Here is a 12500-nt window from a genome sequence, read left to right as displayed (position 1 = left end):
ACCAAACGATAAACTCCCAACAGAAGGATCCAAAAGGATGCACGTTGTCTCCTCAGTTAGTATTTAAAGTTGCATATAAACTGGAGAGGAAGACAAAACTTCTCGAAGGTCCAGGAAATTTAATAAAAACGTTTCGGCCCTTCGGCCTTCGTCAGTTAAATTTTTTTAAAATAGAGTAAAAGTTAAAAATCTAAGGATAAAATGACCTAATTATTACAGCAGTGGAAAGCATATAGTCTCTGAAAGACTAACAATGGCTATTGTAATGGAATACAATTAAGTAGTAAATTGTATGGTACAATACAAGCCAAAACTAAAGCTTAATGACTAAAACAAAAGTAATGATGTAATACTAAAATCTAGAGTTATGCAAGTGATTCAATCTATTTATGTAATACCGACTACAAATTAGATGGGACTACAATGGAAACAAAAAACCTTTTTATGGAACATTGAAATTGATCCGTTTTTTGAACGGAATTCACAGCGCTTATTGAGGCCAAAAGGCTGCAGTGTGCGCAATTGTGCCGCCCAATAACCCTCCCGCTTTAATAAAGTGTTATCTAAATCTCCATCAGTGTTCATTATCTTCTCAATGACAATGAAATTGAAGTCCGAAAGGTTGTGGGGAAATTTATTGAAATTAATGGCAAGCTCGCACGATTTTTTGTTTCTTTTCATGTCAGAATTATGGTTTCTGAACCTGACTTTAAATGCATTGGAAGTCGAACCAACATACTGCACTTTGCATTTGTTGCAGGAGGCTAAGTAAATAATTCCAGTCGAATTGCACCCAAGGTTTTGTTTGATTTGATACGACCGGCCAGTTGCAAAACTTGAAAATTCACCAGCTTCTAACAAATAATTACAACAGAGATCACATCTTTTGTTGCATTTAGAGCATTCGCAATTTTCGGCCTCGTCATGGTTTCGACTTCTTTTGAATTTGGAGGGTGCAAGAATGTCCTTCAAATTCTTTGTTCTACGGTATGCTGGAATGACGGATTTGGCCGGAAAAATTTACCTTACTACTTGGTTGGATTCGAGCAAGTGAAAATGTTTTTTAACGATCAACGAAATATTAGGTAGCCTCGGATTGTAATCGACCACTAAGGGAAAGGTTTTTTTCTTAGTTTTTGTTTTTGGCTTGAGAACATCTGATCTTTCCAATTGCATGGCCTTCTCAAACTGTTTGTCCACCAGATTCCCATTGTAATTTTGTTGTTTGAGGTAGCTTTTGTATTCACTACAGCGCTTCACAAAAGAGGCGTTGGTGGAACAGTTACGCCTAATTCTAAGGGCTACTCCATAAGGGATAGCTTTCTTACAATGATCTGGGTGTGAGCTATTGTGGGGCAAATACAAATGACTATCAGTGGGCTTGGAATAAATATCTGTTGAAATAAAGCCATCTTGTAAAAGGAGAGTAAGGTCCAAAACATTGAGGCTGCTTTCAGAATAAACCAATTCAAATTTGATGGTATGATATAGTGAATTAATATAGTTGGTAAATTCAAGGAGTTTCTCAACACACTGTGTCCATAGATCAAAAATATCATCCCTATATCTCAACCAAAGCATTGGCTTAATTGTGCCCTCAAATTTCGCTTTGTGATCAATTACGCCCATAGCTAAGTCTGCATAAGAGCACGCATTCTTGGGCCCCATCGCGGTTCCGTGCTGTTGAACATAGTTATTGTTATCAAATTGGCAATTGTTGGATTTCAAACAAATTTCCACAGCCTCTAAAATGCATTCTGTAGATGGTATTTTGACAGATCTTGCATCTAATGCATTTTTAACTGCCGTAACCCCCAATTCGTTGTCAATATTGGGAAACATTGCAAGAACATCCCATGAAACTAACAAAGCACCGGTAGGAAAAGGCCCTAATTGATTAATTTCGTCAATCTTATTGATAAGATGCGTAGTATCTTTGATAAAAGAAGGCAAACTTTCTGCTAAAGGTTTCAAATAATATTCAGTAAAGGCAGATAACTTTTCAATCGCTGTTCCGCAACAAGAAGTAATAAGGCGGAGCGGGTTACCGACTTTGTGAGTTTTGACTTTGCCAAAAGCTGTTCCAGGTCTCGGCCGAGTGTTGGTAACCCAATCAGCGATTTCATCTGTTATTTGACCTTCCCTGCGCCACTTGCTACTCCAATCTTTAACTAATTTTAATTGCTTTTGTGTAGGATCTAAGGACAATCTCAGTAAAGAGGAACGTCATGCAATGAAAAATTTGAAAATAGATGACAGGGTTATTAGGATTCAAGATAAAGGCTCTCGTTTTGTTTTATTAGACCAAAAAGAATACGCAGAAAAAATGTCTAGTCAATTAGATAACACGTTGCACTATGCTAAGCTGCCAGAAGAGCATTATGAAGATTATTGTGTAAGGGAAACGAAATGATATATCTCTTTTATCTCAGACACTTACTTTGTGGAGTTCAAGACTGGTTCGATTGACTGGAACCAAGATCTAATCATGGACCATAATAACGTTTTTATCGACGCTTCAAATAGAGTTGTCGAGACCGTAAGTAAAATGTCTCTTTTCTTGTTTTCTTCAATGAATTCGCTCTAATTTACAATACATATACAAACTGTCTGTCTACCAGTCCAAAGATTAATGCCCAAGGTTTTCATAATGGGAAAATAGATTCTGTAAAAAAAAAAAAGCAATTTTAGCCATGATCCATTTTCTTAACAGTGATGTCCACCAGATCCAACAACCGCTTCAGCATGAGTAGCATCATTAAATGAACCTCCAAAATTATTTTCCAACACTTTCCGAAAAATATTGATGCCTTACGGACACTCACCATAAAATCAATTTTCCCCAAACACCCCTTTTCACTAAAAACACTTGTAGGCCTCATTATTAATGCAAAATTTAAAAGTAAACAAAAACAATCTAAAAGGGGTTTCAGCTCTCCTAGGATTTGAAATTATAGGCGTACCGCAAACGCGCTGTCCCAAACCTTGGGACAGCGATGCGGAAATATTTTGAGAATCTTAGACATTTTAAGCAGGGCCCTTTTTTTACGTCACTAACAAAAGGCACAAGGAAGGCTGATTTTCACTGCTTTAAACTGCCTCTGATATATATCGTCTGCACTATGCGCAAGTCAACTTTCATCATTATGTTTTCCAATTAGCAAAATAGAGCTCTAGAAATCAAATATGCCATTCCTACCGTAAAAATAAACGGTCAGTCGTTTCTTACCACAGGCCGAATTCAGTAGTAGAAACAATACTAAAAACATGAGTTCAATTTGAAAAACGACTTACCCCAGCTTGTTTTTTCATCCCGGAAAGGTGGAAGAATCGTCATCTTTGAGGAGTTGACTTTAATTTAAATGCCTTCAAATGATTGTGAATGAATTATGCATGTTTTCCTTACACATAAGCCTGACAAAATGTAAATCAAGACCAGGCAAAACGTATGTTGTTTTCAAATAAATTTTGTACTTTTTCTTAATTAGTTACTGGAGAAAAAAATGATGAACTTAGCGATTTAGCGACTAAAGAAGGAAAACATATAAGAAGTGAAGTAGAGTCTCTATTTTATGAGGGTCGCACGTATATTAATAACCATAAGCTGCTTATCTTGTGGTCCTCAATCAGACTAGACCGCAACGCCTGGAACTCTTGTGGCCTGTTTGATCAGTAGTAGTGTGTGGGAGTTTAAGAATGGCTGCCTGTACGAATCGAGAATCGTCCCTCAACGACCATTTTGGCAGATAGGTCATATTTTGCCCAAAGATACCCTTTTGTGAACTATTTTCAAAAATCATATTTACAAGTTCCAGCGCTTCTTATTTTTTAGAAATTTGCGAAAATTTGAAACCGCGGTTAAAGTACGGTTTTCTGTTTTTTTTGACAAATTGTTCAAAATTTGCTGCGAGAACAAAGCAACGGTGAAGTCTTAAAATGAATTCAATTGGCACCAAACGTAACGCAAAATAAGAACAACCATTCTTATTTAGTTCTACTTTGATACTTTTTACGGGAAAGTTAAAATTGTGATTTTCTAAGCTCATCCTCAAAGGCCGCATAACATGGCGGTGGCTTTTACTTCAGGTAGAGGAGGACAGAGGGCGTCATCAGAAAAGAATGCAAATGCGAGAAATTTACTCACAAATAATTAATACATGGAAGTTTGGCAGTGTGGAAGTGTGGAAGCTTGGCAGTGTGGAAGTGTGGAAGTTTAGCAGTGTGGAAGTTTGGTAGTGTGGAAGTGTGGAAGTTTGGCAGTGTGCGTTAGGGTTTGTGTTCGGGTTAGGGTCACTACCACACTGCCAAACTTCGACGCTTCCACACTGCCAAACTTCCACATTGCCAGACTTCCACACTGCCGGACTACAAAGGCGGTCTACTAACATACAAAATTATTCAAAAGTACAAAACTATGAAGTAGCTTGTGTTTAATTATGCCACAAAACTAAGTCCATTTTGATGACGCGTTACGTGCTCTTCTACCCGAAGTAAAAGCCATAGACTTTTTTTGCAGATACGGCGGCTATTTTGATTTATATTGTTTCAAAAGACATTATGGGATGCTCAGGGGGCAAATTAATATGTATTTGCCCCCTGGGCATCCCATAATAGCTATGGCCGCCGTATCTGCAAAAAGGTCTATGTCGGAGGAAAATGGGTGATATTTAACGCGATAAAAATGTACCTGGTACCTCATTCTTAAACTTTTTTACTTCATATTCTTGAAATATTGCTATTATTCACTTTCTGTGTAAAGTTTTATGCTCGAACTCGGAACGCTTCCCTTTGAAAATATCAGAAATGTTTGTAACCTGAGCGAGCTAAATAACGCGAAATTTGAACGCAAACTGATGCTAATTATTAATGTAGAATCGTCGAAGTGAGTTAGTCGAAGTTATCCTTCAGAAGTATGAAAAGTGACTAAAAATCGTATTTGAGGGCAAAGATCCGCAAGTGAACTATATATTACTCAGTTCAAACACATTTTAATTGATACCGGTTTTTGAAAGTGACTTTTCTATGATATTAAATATGATCAGTTTCCTGTGAAAAGAGATCGTGATTCCTACGACAAGTTAATATTTTAGGTGCAAGAAATGTATTCCATTGCAATGCGAAAGGTATCGATAATTATTTTTGTAATCGTTTACATTTCTTTTTTTTTTTTCTTTCGTTTTGAACAAACGCAGTGTCAGTTTGACTGAAATGTATGCACAACTTGGCAGACGGTTTCATTTCAAGAGCACACTTTTAAAAGGTAGTAGTAGAGCAAAAATATGACAGAATTTCAAAGAATTTCAAACCTAATCAGTATACATACCGGTATTCCAAAAAAATGTAAAAGACGTAAATGATACCAATTGAGATAAAAGGTTACTATCGAAAGAAAGCTACTTAAAAGCAGTACGTACTTAGACTTGCACTTCAGTGAGCTACGCAAAGTGAGTCAATAATGTTATCCGTTTCATTGTGGACTCATTTTCTGGAGGCATGCATATGGGGTGACCCTATTCGACCGACTGGCGGTTTGAAGAAATGGAATGGTGGAATTGCGGAATACACGGAATATTCTAAAGTACGGAATATATGGAATATTCTAAAACACGGAAAATATGGGTATTTTGAAACACGGAGTATAGGGAAGACTGTAAAACACGGAATATGTGGAATATTCTAAAACGCGGGATGAGACGAAAGTCTTTTAAGAAAGAATATAAATATTACCTTTTTGGCCCGTGAGTAGCCTGGGTAGGATAACATAACTTCAGATGATAATTTTACATTTCCTTGCGACAAAAGATGTAAAATGTGTTACAAAGAAGAGGTAGCCCCTGGCTGATATGTTTTTGTGTCTCTTGGACTGTGCTGAAAATTTGCACCCGCACATTTTCACATTCAGAGAAGAAAAAATGGAAGAAGACAATGGTAAGTGTCTAAATTGTCTTAAAAACATAATGTACGACATGTTATCGTTTCTTTTGCAGTCTGATTTGTTAATTCAGTGCCTTTTTAAAGGTCTTTGTTACAAAACCTAATTTGTTCATACATGATTTCCCTAGCAGATGTTGTTATGATCACATGCGGACCATTTTCCGTCGGTGTTGTTGTTATCGATCTGCAGTGTTTTTATGGTGAGAATCTCACTGGTTTGGCGTCAGTTACCGCGTGAACAAGACGAGGTCACTGGCCGGCGGGTCGGTGTTTCCTGCCTTGTCAATTTTCTTGACTCTCCAACTGGCGGTCGAGAAAAAGATCTCGCAAAATGACACCTAAAACAGCTCAGAACAACCAAAAAATACACTTTGGACACTTTGTTTGATCTTTCATTGAAATATTTGATTTCAAACTTTATTTCCGAGCGACCAAATCGCAACCGCCGTAATGTATTTATCCTTGTACAGATCATAAAAAAAAAATTCAGGGGTTTCAATGTGATTGATTCCTCCGTTAAGAGTGAGATGCTAATTGATCTTCGTCAGAGCAGGTATTGTACCTTATGCAGTTCGCCAGATATATTTGAATTTGATGTTAACGTAAAGTTACACTACCATTTATTGTTGTTAATTAATAACAAATGTGGGTGTTTGGGAAAAGGCTTCCACATTTCATTTTGTAGCCTGTGCCAAGCGTCAGGTTAGTTAGAGATCAGCGCGAAAAGGGCAACTTGGCGTATGATGAGATGAGGCTGACTTCTCTCCTATGCTATTTTCTCTCGCCGGTTTTCGAGCTACTCACGAGATCTCGAAAGCCTGGAACAGGCTAAATTCAAGATTGCATATGGATTGCCCGAGAAAAAAGATTGGGGATGTTTGTCTGGCTTGGAGACGTAAATGGCAGAATTTGTTATCAGTGCTGTTGGCTATTGTAATTAAAGTTTGAAGCTTTGGACATTCACGAAAATCACATATGATATTCAAAATTTAATCAACATGGTCAACATTTCGATGGCTTTGCTGGCGTCAACATATGAAATTAGTAGAAAATGTTATTAGGGCGCAGGGCCAATATAAGGTAGCGTTTAAGGTGAAGACATTAGCAAAGCTGCTCCACACCGTCATAAAAACCAACATCACCCACAATTCCTCTATTCGCTCTGACAAAGGGCTAACGCTCAAAAGGTCAGCTTTCCAAATCGTTTACGGTGGTAATTCGACCCTTATCAATACGTTTGATAAAACAGAATTTTGCAGGATGTCTCACTCTCCCACCGACGCAGCAACACAGTTACTTTAGAAACTCGAAATTTGTGATTTACATCCGTTTGTCTCAGCCCTTGGCTCCGCGTGGAGGAACCTGCCCTGCCCGCATGACAGCTCTCCAACCGGAGACCTGTTATGTTGGTAGCCCCATCCTGGTGTTATCATTCTCAACCGTTCAACACAAAGGTTGGTCTCGTCCTTTGTCTTGCGTGGGGAGAGGTCCTTACCATCAGTAAGATACCACCCGTCAGTAAAATTGACGAACCATCGTGTGCATACTATGTGACACGACATATTACATCTATTTGCAGATTATGTCTCTTGAGGAAACAGACATTAGTTAAACTGCACAAAGCAGTGCTGCATTAACTCGAAAAAGTTTGATGGCAGATGCATTGCGGTCACATGTCAAAAGCTACAGAAAAATGAAACTCAACGATTTCCTTGGGAGCTGTGGCCTGTTGGCAATCAGTGAAGTAGATATTGATTTATTGTCCGCTTCAGAGCGTACCAAGAGACGATATATTGCTGAATCTCATGAACTTGTAGTGGCTGTTCTCAAAAGGTTCGTCGAGTCATTCCACAGACTTGTGGGACGCTTTGATAACCTCAGACAAGATGCGCAAAGTCTTTGACCACCCCAAGCTCGAATTTGATGAGAAGAAATCTTCGGACGAAAGTAATGAGAAGTATATCAAAGCTCTAGATCTTGCGGAGACATACGACAATGCATCCAGCAGAAATATCAAAAGACAAGTACTTTTTATCATAGCAAACCTGACCACCTTGAAGAAATCCCTAAATTTATGCCAGGTTTAACGAAATATATGTTCTGTGAAGCACGAAAGCACGGATTGACGTGTGGACGTGGGGTTCCTGTGGTGCAAAAGGCTGGAGTACTCACTAGAGTTGACATCAATCAGTTAGATCATTATCTAGATAGATCATATCTGGTCCCTATATAGTCCCTGTTCTTGAAGTTATCTTCTGGAGAGGTAATTCACACCCCAAACGTTATTAGAGTTTCAATGAAGGAGAGAATTATCGACACAGTATTGCTAAAAGTGTGAAGCAACTCCACTCAGCAAGAGTACTCTTTGCCGTGTCCTGTCTGCTTGCAGTGCATCAATAAGAACCCTCCAAGGGCTCGACTACTTTATTTCAGATGGAGGTAAGGCCTTCGACGATTTGCTGAAGTTGGTGGACCAGCTAATCGAGTCTGAATGCGTAAAAAAATTGAGTTGTAGAGCCACAGGGTCGCGAAAAAATTAGCCTACTGTAAATAACAGAAATTCTTTTCCGGTAAGTGATTTTCGTGTGTACAACAAAATCCCACTCAACGTGCAACTCATATTTATAAATGCTCGTTATTGGTTGGTAATGCTCAATTGCGGATGTCGTGTGGAGGCAGATCCAGGCCCTTTGTAAGGTGGGGGCCTCAAGCTTTTTCCTGAAAATAGCCTAAAATGGCTTGGTGGTGGGAACACTCCTGTAGACCCGACACTGTCATGTTCCACAGCTTTATCCGTCCTCTTTCATGTGTCCGCGGAATCAATGTCAGAATTAACTTGTAGTGAACGCAGAGGCGATTGTTATCTTTTAGAATGTGAGTTATCGTGTACAGCACGCATGATTGCTTCTGGTGCGCTGTTAACAAACAACTAAATGGCAAACTTCGCATAGAAAACTGTAAGCACTTTCCATATTTCGCATCTTTGGGTTAATGTAACCCGAACGAAAGGAATACATCTGTAAATTTCTAACAGGCATAGCGTATATGCTCCAGTACCGTATCACGGGTAAGATCTTGTCAAAAAAAGTAATAATGTGAAAGATACATGTGACGTATATACTCTAAAAAAATGTGCTATCTGATATCCAGGCGGTAATTTTAAATAGTCACTTTGAATCCGAAAACGATAAAGACGATGCCCTTCACCTGCTCCAAGAAGCCCTGACAGCTAAAGATAGCTGGAAAGCTCATCAACTGCGAGTTGTGAACCAGGATAAAGCACGTAGTGATGTAATCGACTGCCTGAGTGAACAAACGTCTTGCTCATCCAAGACTGGGGAATGACATTTCTCTCCCGGCTCTACCGTGAGTCTCAAGGTGAATGCTTTGGGAAAAGAGGCATTTCCTGTCCTATTACAGTCGCTTAAAAAAGAGAAGTGGTGAGATTGAGAGGCAAGCATTCATCGACATAGTTGAACGTTGTACCAAGAACAGTGCCTCTGTGACGATGGAACATGTTCTCACAATATTAAAGAGGGAGAACCCAGAAATAGAAAACGCATTTTCCGTCAAGATAACACTGGACGTTATCATTCTGCATGCCAATATTGTTCTCGCTTGTAAGAACATTGAACTGGGATTTCCATTCGTCGCATGGACTTTTCTGACCCACAAGGAATCATGTGCGATCTTACGTAAACGAAAGTCATGATGTAGTTACCAATGAGCAGTTCCAGGAGGCACTGCTCTCGCATAGAGGAGTTCTTGGCGCTGGAATTGCTTTGCTGCCTGATCCCGTTTGCCACAAACTTAACGTCAATTGGCCAGGCGCATTAGTAAAGTAAACAATTTTTGAGTTCACCCGTGAGGGGGTGAAGTCTGGAAAGCATACCAAGTTGGTGAAGGAAAACTACTCCCGTGGTCTAAATTCGAAGGTAAAAATCGCAATCAATCAGATATGTTACAAGTAGTTACATTGCTTCTAATTAATTTCCGCTTTAACTTTTTCTTTTTATAGTCGTCGAGGTAAAGATTTCGTAACTTTTAATTACATGGATCAGAGCGTGAGATTGGTGTACTGACATGAAAAGTCACTAATCTTCAGGCCAGCTCCCTTCATGTGCACAAGTTACCTTCCGTTCTAGATCTATCACGATGTTGGAAAGAATAAATTCGTGTAGTGATTGGAAAGTAATCACAAATGGTGCATACAGGTTATATCGAAGTAAACATCCCACCGATAAGCCGGTTGGATAAAGCCAATTTTGACAGCTTTTCTCTTTACGTTTAAGGTATCGATGTTCTATCACAGTTGTAACGGATGTCATGTTTCCCGATGGTGGATTCCACCCAGTGAAGCCAAGAAAGGCAACTGAGAAGAGACTGCAAGAGTGGAAAAACCACCAGCATCGCAGTTGCAGAGGATCACGGAAGCGATAACGATGACAAAAACGAGCAATCAGTTGCTGAAGTTGAAAACGGAAGGTAAAAATTATTTGCCTACCCAAACGGAGTTTGCATCAAAATGTATCAAGTGAACGCTATGGCTCAATGGTTAACCACACGCCTTACGGTCAATGTGTGTTTCAGTTTGGGAGAGAGTCCCTTATGGATACTGTGCGTGCGAAGGTCATGTACTGCAGAAGGCTCCTAGGTTAAAACAATGCCCTCAAGGCAACTAGGGAAACCGCGGCAAAGTCTTCAGTACCATCGACACACAATGTACTGGATAAGAGGTGGGCGTTGAGATCAACCAAAACTTCCAAACCTTTCAGTGAGAAACAGAGGCGTTTCCTCAAGGAAAAGTACACAATCGGTGAGACGCAGGGGAGAAAACTTGACCCTATGACTTTAGCTCGACAAATGAAAGTGTCCAAGGGCAGTGGTGAGCAGCGACAGTTTACCCCTGAAGAACTAATGACTGCCAACCAGATTCAAGGCTTTTTTTCCCGCCGAGCACAATCTAAGAATCAAACAGTGGTTGAAGGTGCAAGACGTTTTCGTGGCAGCTGAAGTTGAAGATGCCGTGGCAAATGAAGTGCTAAACCAAATGCAACCCATTCATCCAGTCACCTTTGACGGCTAGAATCTTTGTGATCTTGTGGCTACAGGAAGGTTGTGTAAGCTTACAGTACCCGTTGTACGAGGCATTTGCTGCCACTTTGAACTAGAGATCAGATCAAAATCACAGCAACTGCCACGCCGAAAAGAAGCGTATGTGGAGATATTGGACACGCTACTTACCAGCTGACCATTTCAATTGTGTCGCATACCTCGCTTAGTTTATCGCCAACCGTCAGTTCTTCCAGTAAGATTATGCTATGCTTGAAATTGCAACGACGGTCTTCCGACTCCTAGCGTACTACCTTTAAGAATCCACATCATCATCATCTCTCTGAACGAGCTATGTGCTACATAGGTTTTCATTGTATCAATGTTTATTCAATACATTGTTTCAGTGTGTAAGGGTCGAAAAGCACCCTTAACGCTAGAGTGCAGTTTCAAAATTTTGTTCAGAACCCATGCAGGTTTCATCATCGCACAGCTTAAAACACTATCAATTAGTGGGGGCTCCCAAGGGCAACAACAATACACTAACAAGAAACGGACCATGTTGCCTTTGGGGACCGTCATGTATTTTCTAATGAGTAGTTATTTGATGTCGACACTTATTCCCGACCTTGATACAAAATATTTCTAAATAGCGCTAGCCGTGCACTTTGCAAGTGGTCGCACAATAGGCAGCCCAAGCTCCCGTCACTTCAGACAGCCGTTGAGAATTTAAACGCGTTTATAAGACATTGTATGGGAAATAAAATACCGTCGATAATAAAGCCTAAAAAATGCTCAATTTAACGTTCATTCAATACAATGGATAAACTGACTCACCTCTGGTGTATTCTTGTGCCTTTTGGAGCTTATTTTACCGTTTCGGGAAGTCCGTGTTTTTCAAAGACGAAGTCAAGGCTGCACACTAAGATTCCGACCTTTGTCAGCTCAGAGGCGGTTTGCGACTCCATCCCAGCCGCGATTTTTTCACGCAAAGCTAAAGCCATATCATTTGCGAACCTCCGTGAATGTTTCGTCGTCAAAAATTCTCACGCACTTGGCTGGAAATGAGCATTTTCTGCTTCGATTCCACGATAGCTGCTGAATTTAATAGCTGCTGATAACCGAAAAGGACACGGAGCTTGGGTCCGAGGTCAAATTAACTCCACCCGATGAGGTACAGTCATTTCATGTACAACACGTACCCTATCCCCCACAGCGGCTTCTCGAACAGCCCCATGGTTATGGGCGACCAATGACATAGCAAGGCGTCGCGACGGGACATCATCAAACAAAACAAACAGCAAAATTTGAATATTCTGTGGGGTTTTCTTCGAGCAACAAAACATGTTATCAAAGGCGAAGAGATCGCTCGAAAATCAACATGATTCCTCTCCGAAACGCCGCAAACGTCCGAGCTATGCCCCACATTGGAAATAGTGGTAAGTTGACTGCGCTACTGTACAATGTACGGAAAGCTATTATAAACACATTAAAGGACTTTGGCATTGCGCGTT

This window comes from Montipora capricornis, chromosome 6 (assembly GCF_036669925.1).
Source record: "Montipora capricornis isolate CH-2021 chromosome 6, ASM3666992v2, whole genome shotgun sequence".
In the NCBI taxonomy this organism is placed as follows: domain Eukaryota; kingdom Metazoa; phylum Cnidaria; class Anthozoa; order Scleractinia; family Acroporidae; genus Montipora; species Montipora capricornis.
The sequence above is the reverse complement of the archived record's forward strand: the minus strand, read 5'-3'. Positions refer to the sequence as shown.